Genomic DNA, 12,500 nt, shown 5'->3' with positions numbered 1-12,500 from the left:
AAAAATAAGAAAAACGAACACTAATTGATGGATGCTGTGTCACCTCATCTACGTATATCTGAAGCGAACAGCTAGCTGTTCGCTTCAGTCACTCCATAGCAATGAGGGAGATTGAGACAAATTATTATTACTTATTGCTTCTGTTATTCCCACAGCCTTTTTTCTTTGGCAGTCCCGACTCCAAACTAATCTTTAATAGTCTTCATTTACCTGACGCACATCATGACATTACTCTCGGTCACGTTTCCTCTCAACTTTCACATCATCTAAGAATTTTTGGGGCAGTCTGCACCAACAGGGGAGGCACCAGATGAAAGCCCAACAAGAGTGGTCACTGCTATATCCATCCTTTATTGGCTGAACCAGTTGTGCAGAACTCTGCCCCAATATCAGCCGCCCCCCACACAACTACAAAGAATGAATGAATGAAGAATTAATAATTATCTGGCGTCGTAACTACCAGGATCACTGACGCAGAATGAATCCATTTGGGCAACCAATTCAGGGAAAATACACACACACATCATAAAAACTCTTAAAATTCCACATTGGTTATTGCACTTCAGCTAGCGCAAAGCCACTACTTAAACACTAAACAGCACAAAAGCTAAATTATTATTTTTATTATTATTATTATTATTATTATTATTATTATTATTATTATTATTATTATTATTATTATTATTATAAAAATAGTTTAACCAGGTCATTGAGCTGACTTTCAGCTCTCATAGGGATGGTCCGAAGGACTGAATAAAATATAAGGTCTAAGCCAAAGGCCACAAACTGGGACCAAATAGGTCATGCAGTATAACAAACATTATATTAAAATTAAATTAAAATAAATAAAAAACTGCACAGAGGCAGAGGCATTCATACTAGAACACAAACAGGCAATAAATAAATTTACTCACGTTTCCGCACATGCATATTAAAAAACCAAAACTAAAAGCTACACATATACACAAAGTGAAATACCTAAACTTCTTTAAAAACACCAACTTCTTTTTAAAACTCAATAACACACACATAATCATCCTGCGCTTCTTCACCCAATATCTTTGCCAAACTGTAATTACCATCTCTATCTCTTTTGTCTTTAAAGTGCTACTCTCTCAGTTCCCGATGACTAGGACATTCAACTAGCAAATACTTTATAGTCATCGGGATAAGGCCGTCGTCACAGTAAGGTTGGAATTCACCACTCATGAGATACCCATGAGTCAATCTTGAATGTCCTATACGGAGGCGGCATATCGCTACTTCCCATTACCTGGGCATAGATTTATATTTCCAAGGGTATGCATGTGTGGCAAACTCTTTCATTTTATTTGGTCCTACTTCGTTCCATTGCTGTTCCCATAATCTTGCAATGAACTTTGATACATGAGGTAAAAAGTCTCTATATGGTACACCAATTGGTCTTGGTATCATATTGGTTGCTGCTGATTTAGCAAGTTGGTCTGCTTTTTCATTTCCATATACATTTACGTGCACTGGGACCCAGCAAAACGATATAGAAATCCCTCTACGTTGATGTAATTATACCCACTGTGACATTTTCAATGTAATTGGATGATCAGTATAAAAATTTCAAGTCCCTGTAATACACTTTTGGAATCACAAAAGATGGTGATATTAGTGGAATTCTGGAGGGTTGCATATGTTCCAATGCTCTTAAAATTCCATACAGTTCCGCTGTCAAGTTCGTTGCTATGATGGGCAGTGCTCCTCTTCGGCTAAAATCATCACTAAAAACTCCGTATCCGACCCCATCATCAGTTTTGGAGCCATCGGTAAAAACAAATGAAGAGCCTGAGTGCTCTGCAGTATGTTCTAAAAATAATGCTCTGATTTCTGTATCTGACTTCTCTCATTTTTACTTTTTACTCTAAAACTAAAAGGCTTAGGAAACCTTGGATGATTTTCATAAAAGTTGTTGAAAGAGTTTCTATTTGCTGCTTCGAAGGCTTTAGAGTTGGGGATTCTCTGAACCCTAAACCAATACCTGATAATTGATGACTGGCGATATAACTCTAGTGGGATTTCTCCCGCATCAATTAATATACTTAAGATGGGAGAAGATCAGAGGGCACCCGTTGCCAAGCGTATACCGGCATGATGTACTGAATCTAAGATAGCAAGATGATTAGATGATGCAGAAGAATATATTTCACATCCATAAAGTAACTTTGAAATAATAAGTGATTTGTGCAGTTTTATCATTGTCTGCCTGTCTGCACCCCAGTTAGTATTAGATAATACATTCAAAATACTTAAAGCTTCAAGGCATTTGGATTTAATATGTTTCAGATGGGGAAGCCAATTGAGTTTTCTGTCGAATATGAGGCCTAAGAAGCGTACCTCTTCGACACAGGGTATTCTGTGGTCATACAGATAAAGGTCTGGGTCGGGGTGTACTCCCCGAATGTGGCAAAAATGCATAACAGTCGTCTTACTAGCTGATATTTTAAATCCTTGCTGTTCTGGCCAGTTTACTATCTTATTTATTGTCAACTGTAATTTTCTTTCTGCAACAGACATTCGTGATGCAGCAACAGATATTGAAAGATCGTCTACAAATAGGGTACTCAATACATCCTTGGGTATAACAGAGGCGACACCATTTATTGCTAACGCAAAAAGTGTGACACTAAGCACACTCCCTTGTGGGACACCCTCTTCTTGGCATCTTCTATCTGACAATGTGCTGCCCACTTTAACTTGAAAATGTCTACATTTCAAGAGTGCTTTAATGAATATGGGTAATTTTCCTCGTAGACCAGAACTATGAATTGTCTTAAGAATGCCATGCCTCCACGCAGTATCATAAGCTTTCTCAATATAAAAAAAATAGTTATATGGTGTTGCTTGTAGGCAAATGCTTCACATATGGAGGTTTCCCGCTGCAGTAGGACATTTACTGCCGAGTGTATTTTTCTAAAACCACATTGTGAGGGTGAAAAAATATCATTACGTTCCAAATACCAGACAAATCTTGTATTCACCATTTTTTCCATTAACTTGCATAAACAGCAAGTTAGTGCTTTGGTCGATAGCTAGCCACTGAAAAAGGGTCTTTGCCTGGATCAACAAAAGGTAAAACGAAAGCCAATTCCCATATGGTTAGGTAGCTACTTTCATGCCATAATCTATTAAATTATACTTATTATAGAGAGTTTTGTATTTTTTGAAATATGCCTAAGCATTTCATAGGGAATTTCATCCGGACCAAGGGCAGTGTTAGTGCTGCTGGCTAGGGCAGCATCAAATTCCCTTTCTGTAAAGGATATATTATATGGCTCAACCCTATCTGTGGAAAAGTCTAATGGCAGTTGTTCTTCTCTTCTTCTATATTGATATCCAAGGGAACTATCAGAATTTTTTGAGACTTGAGCAAAATGATCAGCAAGTTTATCGCTTACGTCTTTTGCATTGGCAATGAGGTCGTTATTAACTTTAAGTACCGGGGGAGGATTGGGAGTAAATTTCCCGGCAATCTTTTTTATTTTCTTCCATATACTGTAGATAGGTGTTCAGCGGTTAATGGAGGATACAAATGATGCCCATGTCTGCCTTCTGGCAGTTTTCATTGCCTTTCGAAAACGGGCTCTATTCTGTTTTATATATTATCATATTTGCTATGGTTCGGTGTCTATGATAACGCGTAAGTGATGTTCTTGTGACTCGGTGTAACAGTGTGAGCTCTTCAGACCACTGCGGGACTGGGCGTCACCCAAAAAGACCTGTAGTTTGTGATATAGAATGTATACCTGCTGTATGGAATGTCCCATTTAATAAATCTATTGCATCATCTGCTGTTGGGAAGTCATTTGCATCACTTTCTATTTCTCTTAACTCTTTCAATTTATTCCAATCTGCTTTTTCAATATTCCACCGTGGGGATTTTTGAACTGGTGGGTCATCATTGGAATTTATTATTATGGGAGCATGGTCACTGCTTTGCCAGTCATCATTCATCTTCCATCTGAAATCCATCGTGCAATTGGAACTAGATATTGTAAGGTTTAAGCATGAGACTGTACCTGTCTGGATATGATAATGAGTGGGTTCTCCAGTATTTAAAAGTCCTAAATCTTCATTTTCTATTATGGAAGCTATAATATTACCTTTTTGATTTGATGTCACATCTCCCCATAAAGGATGTCTGCCATTTAAGTCTCCCATGAGAAGAAATGGTCGCGGAAGCTGATGAAGTAAACCAATTAGCTCTTTTCGAGTGATGGGATTGTTCGGTGGAAGATAAAGGGAACAGATTGTGTATTTTCGTCTTAAGTGAATTTGGACTGCAACATCCTGTAAAGGTGTATTTAGTGGGATTGAAAAATGAGGAAGATCCCTGCGAACATATATAAGGCAACCTCCATGTCTTCCCACTTCCAAATTATATTGTGTGCTATATGATATATAATCTCTTGGGCAAGGTGTGTGGACATCCAGCATTCTTTCTTGTAAACATACAGCAATAGGGGAGCATTCATGGAATAAGACTTCAAGTTCCTTATATTTTGCACGAAGTCCCTGACAATTCCATTGTAAAATTGAAGAGAAGGTGTCTATGTTTTGGTGGGTAGTCCTCTGTTCAAGGTCATTTTAGAATGCTTAGTGGATGGGAAGCTTTGCTTGTAAGCTTTGGATAACGAGTGTTTTCCTTCGCCAGCTTGCTCGTTGAATTTGTTTTTATCCTTTGTTGGAGTTAATGGAGGAGAGGATGAGGGTGTTCTTACTCTCTTCATTTGTTTTTTTTTCCTTTAATTCCATTTAATCAGGCAGAGATTCTGCCTGAGATAATACAAAAGGAGGAGTAGAGGGAGGTCTATGAGAGATATCCTGTTTATTACATGTAATGTTTTCAATATCTGTCTTGGTCGTTTGTGCTCTAATCTTACTAGGCTGAGCACTAAGCCTCGAAGCATCCTTCAATGAGGATGAGGAAGGATCAGCAGATTGGAGTGGAGCCCTAGTGGTGGAATGTTGGACCACAGGGGCAGAGGCATCCTTCATTGAGGATGAGGAAGGAGTAACAGACTGAAGTGGGGCTCTTGTGGTAATAAGAGCTTTAGAGTAACTCTTGGCTCTTCCCAAGAGTCGTTTTGCATGTCCAATACTGATGTGTTCTGTATATGCTTTATTACCTGCTGCAGTTTCAAGTTTAAATTCTTCACATATTTTATCAACTGATTTGTGGTCTAGCTGACAATTAATACATTTAGGTGTATCTGAGCATGCCATGTTCTAGGGCAGAGCAATTGTCACACATATTATTTTTACAAGCTTTTGATGGATGTCGAAATTTATAGCAATTAAAACCCTGTAATGCTTTTGGATGAAAAGGTCTAACTCACACTCTTTCACTTTCCAAACAGTTGGTGGACACATCTCTAAAATTTCTTCTTCGGTAAACTCGTACAAGTCTCTATCAAAAACAACACCTCTTCCATAGCTAAAATTTAGGTGAGGACTAATTTTCTCTATCATATCATTGTTTTCAACTTTCATCATTATTGGCATCTGTGACTGAGTTTTAGATTTTGCGTGAATTAGCACAGAGCTCTTACCAAATCTTGTAATATCACCACTCATTATGCCACCTACTTTTTGCTGAAGGTACCTACTAAACTTGTAATAGTTGAAATTCTCCTCCTTGACTTTTACTACCAGCCATTTAGGAGGTTGGGGGACTCTTATTTTGCCACTGATACAACTATTGGAGTTGATTGGATTCCATTCCACAGGTTTATAAATGTCTAGGTTTCTTTGGGCTTTATCAGTCAAGGCTCCTTTAACTAGTTGCATACTTTCAAATTATCAAAACTGCAGGTTGCTTTAAAAGCATCTTCATGTTTATCAAATGTTATCCAAGCTTCCCATTTTCCTTCTGTGTCATGAAAGTTCATTCGAATCTCAGCTATACTACCAAAGATATTCAAAGAGGTCGAGATATCCTCATAGTTACATTGAAGTGGAATATTTTCCATATGTATAACTTTCAAATGCTTAACTCTACTATTATTGACATTTGGGGGGTTTAAAAAGTGGTCTTTGTTTGAGCTAGAAGTCGTCAACGGTGCCAGTGAGTCCAGTTTCCCGGGGGACTTAAGTACAGAGTCCGAATCCATATTTGGTTTACATAAAAAAACAAACAAACAAACAAACAAACTCATTCATCAACACTCGCACACATATGCTCTTGTATACACACATATGTGTGTGTACATACATCCATAAATATACTCATGCCCATCCATACAAGTATTACTACTTGGTTATATCAAGAAAGTATTGTGTGTCACTTAGGTATTCACATTCTCCACCAATGACACTAGCGAGAGTTGACTCCCAATGGTCCACCCCATATCCTACCCTTTCAGGATAGCACCAATACATTTGCGGTGGCCCAGGTATAAGCCAATCCGCCTACTGGGAGTTCTGATCCCACTAATGGGAATCAACTCTCCACCCCAAATGTATTAGTGGGCTTCCGGACAAAAGCCAGGAGTCCCATCCCCAAAAAACCGATGGGTCAATCCCTGGAGATGGTTCCGCCCTCAAGATAGCAATGGGAAAGTCCCATTACTAACTCTCAGGTTCAAACCATATCAGGTGGTGACTCAACCACCACAACTCCCACTATCAGCTTCAAATGCAAACCCTTCCTAAACCACGATCCCTTCTCAGACTCAACTTAGCAGTTAAATGTCCACACCAGTTATTGCCAAAAGTTTGCAGGCGTTCCGTCAGGATCCGGCCTTCACACAAGTGAAGGCAGGAACCCTTACCCCCTCACCACGTGAAGGAACCTACTCCTTCACCTACTCGAGGGGACAACTACAAAGAAGTCTCATGAAACCTGCTAATACATGTGTTGTTTTTATAGTTTTTCAAAGAAGACAGGAGGGGACATTTTCATCATCACACATTTATATACAGAGGGGGATACATATGTAATTGGATAAATAGATACATATGTAAAAAAAAGTGTAGACTAACTGTAGAAAAGAACAGTTGGTCTATTCTAAACTCTCTCAAGTTGCAGACCATTTCTTTACAATCCTTGATGAGAGATGCTGAGTAGATAAAAAGAAATAATTTTGAACAGATGCAAAAAATAAAAACTATCTTGATATTCAAACCTTGTGATACAATCGAAATGAACACCCAAGTAACGTGTAGCACTAGCTATACTCGTTTTCAACTTGAGGACAATTTCAAAATGTTCAAAGGACTAAATTACACATCTAATTATTTCTTGCTTTCCTTTACAGGTTTGCCATTAAAACGTTTACATGGGTGGTAAAAGGATTCTACCTTCAGAATGCGTGAAATAAAAGTCTACATTCTGCTTTTCTGGTCAAGTTTTACAGGTAAGACTGAGATGCTTCATTCCTCACCTGTTATTTCATGAAAAGGGATCAGATCAACACTGATCGGTGCAACCCATAAAGGACCTTTGTAGTATGCAGTTCATCTAGATACCTCTTGGTAGCATTTTTCTTAATTGATGCCGCTAGAGTGCGCCTTGTATAACTTTCACTTTACACTGTGGCAGAGTAACAACCTTTACTTACAACAGTTCAGTTTCACAGCATCGAGAAGTGACTTCACCAACTCTTTAAAAACTCCTTTTCATTTCAGCGGTACGCAGTCAGCAGGATGTCAGCCCCCCAAGGATCTTAAATGGGGAACAACTTCTTGTAAATGGAGGACCTGCAACACTGACTTGCGAGGGAGACGAACCTCTCGTCTGGACATACAAGTACCAGGATTGCCATTATGTGAGTCTCTCTCTCTCTCTCTCCTTCAAAGAACGCACATGGCTGGCGTTTGCACTGAATAAAGGGCTGTATATAGGCCAAGTTACTGGGAAACTTGAACCAGCAGCTTTTCTTTCCATGACCTATGACCCAGAGGTCATGGGTTTAAGAAGGCTTGGGAGGAAGAGGAAGCTAGTGACCTAAAGAGATGCAAGGCATCGCAGACAGCTGAAGTTTGCCATGTTCCTGCCACCACCAACCACTATCAACTAACGTGGATGGAACACGAATCGTGACTCTAATAACTAACCTTCTTAACATCACTGGCGTTGTTCTACTGTCCACAATGTTGACTTGTGAATCACTTTTGTATTTTACCAAGTTTTTATTTATTTATTTATTTATTCACTCAATGTCTCAGTTTCACCGAACTTTGCAGGAAAGTTGGTTAACGTCACGAAACCTTTTATTCCTTCAGTTGCCGCATTTATTTTTTGTGCCACAATATTTGGATTGTCAGGTTTAGTGCCTGCTGCTTTTCTTTCGCTGCACACCTTCGGAATTCTCCTCCTGCTTCCTTTTTCCCCATTCACATCTGTTTTTCCATCGCCTATCTTCTTGTTTCCAGCACACCCAGCCTAGATAAGGTAACTAATTAAAATGGCAGTCTTCTTTCTTCTATATACCTAAGGCGCTATCTATACCCTCCCTGACATAGCTGTCCCACCTCCCCCTCAATCGGCAACTGAAAAACTTTTTCCCAATGGGCATACCAGTATTCAAACCGTTGATATGAAGTACATATATGTGTGCTCATAAAGTGCTTATGAAAATGGATTTTTTTCTGTAGAACTGACTCAAACGTGATCTAATTCTTTTATTACCAAAGTAAGTTTCTGAGCGCATTCCTCATCCTATCTCCTTATTCCAGGACATGGGAAACCAGACCCAGACGTCGAAGACAGATGGCTCCTATAAATCCCAACTGACGGTATGAGAAGAATCCAAGACACATATGTTTGATATACAGCATTGAGGGCAAGAAGCTTATCTCTCGTTGACGGCAGCAAGTTTTTGATATGATGATACTAAATTTTGTACAGTTCAAAGAGTGACTATGGATCTATTTTCAGGGAACTGCTAAATGACATTACTTCTATTATGTTTCAGCTAAATAACCAAAACAGCCAGGGTCATTACCACTGCCATTACGAGAACACTAGCCTGAGTGACCCCGGGGCATCAGCCAGCACCTATGTCTACCTTTTTTGTAAGTGAAAGCGCTTCCCTTAACACAAATTTATCAAAGTCGATTGTTTGGAAGTAAAATTCCAATGCCATATATATCTAACTTGTTTAATTTACGAGTGTCTACCATATACCAAGAGTTCATTTTCATAAAATGTTATTCGACATTGATAAGTACAAAATCTCAATCTCAGTGATGTGTTATTATTTGAGAATTTAAATCCTCAGCATCAATAACAATTCTCATCCAAGTTGAGTTGCTTTTCTCTACAGCTGATGAGGAGCGCTTTGCCGAAATGGATTCAGATCGGTGTCAAGGCTCCAGAATCAAAGGGAATATCGGCGGCCAAGTGGTACTAGACTGTAGACCCACCCAGCCCAATCTTACAGTTGTTATTGAACATGGTGACGAGGTAAGGCATTAAATAATCTTTACCTTGTAACAGACAGCCAACGTTTTTCGATGAGTTTTATCTGTAACTTTTGGTTAATCACATAATTAGTAAGATCTAACCTGACAGCCATTTTCAGCCAAGAGGCTATATCCGCTTCTTGTATATAAATTAGATTTAATATATATCCATATACAACCACTTGAATGTGAACTACGGATTTTAACTTGTAACCCATATCCAAAAGTTTCTATGTTTTAAATTTTTAGTTACAAGATATCTCCCTTTTAACTTGCAGAAAACTACGGTAATTCAATTTTCAAACAGAACGTAACTTTATTTTAGGAACTAAAACTCTCAACCTGAAATTTATAAATTATAACATTTGAACAACAGTGGTGCTGACACTCAGTAACATTTAAGTTACGAATTACAACCTCTGTCATACAACCTACAATATCTAACCAGGTACGCCATCCACTCCTTAACTTATGAAACAAGACCCTTAATATTAAATCAGTATCCATGACATATCACATTTAATCTTTAATAAGCGGGGCATAACTCATAAATCAAATACATTATACAGCCTTTAACTGATGAATATATTTAACTTATGACAATCACATTTTATCTACCACATAACGTACTAACTTGTGCAATTTTATCCATTGCCTTTCATTGAATCTTGAACTTTCGCCTTTTAGCCATTATATTTCATCCTTAAGTAATAACTTTTAAAGCTGGACCATTTACTTTTATAACTGATGGTGACTTTAATTAACTGTCAACATTTAGCTTGAAATTTACTAGCCTTAACTTTGAACACTTAACATCTCATCCATTTACTCTTTATCTTGCAGACACTAACACTTTAGCCTTTAACTATGAAGCCTTTACCATTCAAATCTTAGTCTTATGTTAAATGTCAAAACTTCAAATTTTAATTAAAACGTTTACATTTTAACCTGTGACTAGGCTTTTGTCCTCCATTGTCAAGGTGTTTCTTTAAATTGGGTAATTAAATCTGGGCTCTTCCACATTCAAGTTCTCACCATTCATTTCAAATAGTTTAGCTTTTGACACTAAATTTTCAGTCTTGAAGCTTCGAACCTTCAACTAAACCTTCCAAAAGCAGCCAATAACCTCAGCGTTTTCGTCCATAGGAAGGAGATCCGTGGGTCCTTTGGAGAATCCGAGGGCGGGCTATGAGCTCCGAAACCTGACAGAGGACAGCTCAGGAGAGTATCGGTGCTCTGTTCATAACTTCAGTAAGACTTTTGAAGTGGAAGGTAAGGCCTTCACTCTCTCTCTAGCCTGTGCTTTTGCGCTTGTGTGTGTGTGTGTGTGTGTGTCATAATAAATCTGAAGTCATGAAGTTATAACCTAATGAGTTCTCTATATAAAATTTTAAAAACGGTGATTAATTCTTCCATTGTACTATATAATATTTATACTTAGAAGACCAGTGTTGTGAAAATACAAGCTAAGCTTATGAGTGGCATACCTTTTAGTGTCCTTACTTATTTTAATCTATGTGTTAATTTAACAAAAACTGAAAAAAAAGCTACTTTGCGATCTTTTGGGAAAATAAATGGTAACTAGCTTTCTAAACAAGACCTTAACTGACATAACTCGGAACACTCGAAAAAATTCCTAAAACTTTGACCCCAAAAAATCAAAGTTTTCTTGTGTTGTATAAGAAAAGATTCTCGGGGAAGAGGGAAAGATGAAAAGCTAAATTCCCGGCTTTCCATTGAGTGCATCCTCGATGACGCTTCAAATCCTGTGACGGAAGGTGGAGCTTCTAATGATTTGCAAGTCCATAAACTGTCCAGATAAATGAATTCATGCAAACTGTGAATGTAACAATCCCACACTGAAAATTTGGATATAGAGATCTGCAGAAAGCTCATCTGGCGCTTTCAATAGTCTGTAAGCTTCATTCGATCTCAATGTTTCAGTGCAAGGAACTCTGAAGCCGCCAAAGTTGGGCATCACCAAGAATACTTTTCCAGTGGTGGGCTACAGCATGAACTTTTCTGTCAAATCCCGGATAACAAATTCCAGTCGGAACCCACTTTCACCTGGACTCGGCTCAACAAAGATAACGTGAGTATCGAGTGCGAGAGAGGCTTCACACCGAAGAATATAGTCTCCTAATCTCAGTCTATCTCACCAACGATGAGTCCGGGTGTTACACACACACCTACATATATATATATATATATATATATATATATATATATATATATATGTATATGTATATATATATATATATATATATATATATATTATATATATAATATATATATATATATATATATATATATATATATATATATATATATATATAAACTGTACGTATGTATGTATAATGTATCCACAGTATATCATATCTTCTTTCTTTAAATCTTCTAACATTGAACGGATTCCCCGAACATGGATTGGCCCCCGAAGATAAGACAAGACAATTTCAAGGTCACATCAGCGTTCACACTTTAAACTGTTCAACGGTGAACAAAAGAATTGCGCAGAAAACCTCTACATAAAATGTTCGCCCCCTTCAAACAAACTCCACATTTCTCACCCTTGAGTTCTAATGCCACGTCTAGTGGGGTACAGTGCATCTAAAAAGCTTCAATCACTTCTCCATCCATACTCAGTATTCACAATTCACAACTCACTTCCAAGAGGGGAAGTTGTCTCAACAATCCCTTTATACATTTCCACCTGAACTTCCATAGTCATCTCTAGTCTCATTTAACTGGCGCATGCCGAGCTACCTCTCTCTTACACAACATATATATATATATATATATATATATATATATTATATATATATATATATATATATATATATATAGATATATAATATATATATATATATATATATATATATATAATATATATATATATGCATATATGATATATACATATATGCATATATTATTCTTCCAGAGAACGTTTGAGACCACTGCCTGAACACCGTCGTGTTCAGTCGCACATGTATTATACCAGTTACCTTCTCGTCCAAGACGTCACTCTAGAGGACAGCGGAAATACGAATGCACAGTCAACACTG

The 12,500-nt window shown here is 37.8% G+C and overlaps 1 protein-coding gene and 1 long non-coding RNA gene across 2 annotated transcripts in view; one reads left to right on the top strand and one right to left on the bottom strand.

Annotated features, from left to right (window-relative positions):
- LOC135210117 (uncharacterized) overlaps window positions 1-9,048 on the top strand; it is a 15,504-nt gene extending 6,456 nt beyond the window's left edge. The window contains exons 2-5 of the long non-coding RNA XR_010313460.1: window positions 7,287-7,385; window positions 7,657-7,796; window positions 8,707-8,766; window positions 8,946-9,048. This is a non-coding gene — a long non-coding RNA (uncharacterized LOC135210117). The remainder of the gene's footprint in view (window positions 1-7,286; window positions 7,386-7,656; window positions 7,797-8,706; window positions 8,767-8,945) is intronic.
- LOC135210112 (vascular endothelial growth factor receptor kdr-like) overlaps window positions 1-12,500 on the bottom strand; it is a 306,237-nt gene that overhangs the window by 286,167 nt on the left and 7,570 nt on the right. The window lies entirely within an intron of this gene.

Source organism: Macrobrachium nipponense, chromosome 39, assembly GCF_015104395.2.
Source record: "Macrobrachium nipponense isolate FS-2020 chromosome 39, ASM1510439v2, whole genome shotgun sequence".
NCBI lineage: Eukaryota > Metazoa > Arthropoda > Malacostraca > Decapoda > Palaemonidae > Macrobrachium > Macrobrachium nipponense.
The sequence above is the reverse complement of the archived record's forward strand: the minus strand, read 5'-3'. Positions and strand labels throughout refer to the sequence as shown.